A 972-nucleotide genomic window follows, 5' to 3' on the forward strand; every position below is an offset into this window, starting at 1 on the left:
TAACTCTTAGGTCTTCCACACATTTCGTCAAATAAGCTATGCTCAACAAACTGCTATTTAATTAGCAGAGCAGAATCCTGCTAATTAGCCTGACCCAGAAGGCAGCCCTTCATCCCTGCTAAGTGGCACTCCCAGCTAATCCCCATGGGCACAGCTGTGCTGCAGCCTGGGGAGATCCGGGGCACAGAGGTGGGTGCTCACAGCGAGGGATGGGAGGGGGCTGCACACATTCTGCATGGTTTTTAAATGCGGTCCTTGCTAAACTCCAGAATGCCATTTGTCTTGTACCTGAAAACGTGTATTGCATGTTTTGATCCAAGCTCAGTTTCAGACCGTGGCATACATGCTGAATTTTAGTCATCACTCATCAAACTAGGTATTAAACCAGAGTTTTAAGATGTTTTTAAGATGTACAGGAAAAAAATCCACAAAAAAAAAAACTAAAAACCCCAAACCCAAACTTAGTTTTACATATTACGATAGGGATACAGAATAAGGAAAACCGGGCAAGATTGCAGCGTGGCTTTTGGTGGTGAACGGACAGCTCTTCTATATGATGGCTAAGATAAAATCACCACCTACCCAACGTTCGAGCAGAGAAGTCTTTCTTAAAGAAAGGGTATGCAAGGCAGCTAGAAAAACCCTTTCCTTCAGTGAGACGAGCAAGGCAATAACTAACCCATGATGCTGCCAGACAGCACCGAAGCCACGGTCCAGGAACATTTGATCCCAGAAATGCAGTTTTTTGGGTGGTGAGGCACTGAACAGGTTGCCCAAGGAGGCTGTGGATGCCCCATCCCTGGAGGCATTCAAGGCCAGGCTGGATGTGGCTCTGGGCAGCCTGGTCTGCTGGTTGGCAACCTGCACATAGCAGGGGGTTGGAACTGGATGATCACTGTGGTCCTTTTCAACCCAGGCCATTCTATGATTCTACGATGATCCAGAAAGCAACCAAAGAAGCAAGACACCGGA

The sequence above is a fragment of the Gallus gallus genome, chromosome 12 (genome assembly GCF_016699485.2).
Source record: "Gallus gallus isolate bGalGal1 chromosome 12, bGalGal1.mat.broiler.GRCg7b, whole genome shotgun sequence".
In the NCBI taxonomy this organism is placed as follows: Eukaryota; Metazoa; Chordata; class Aves; order Galliformes; family Phasianidae; genus Gallus; species Gallus gallus.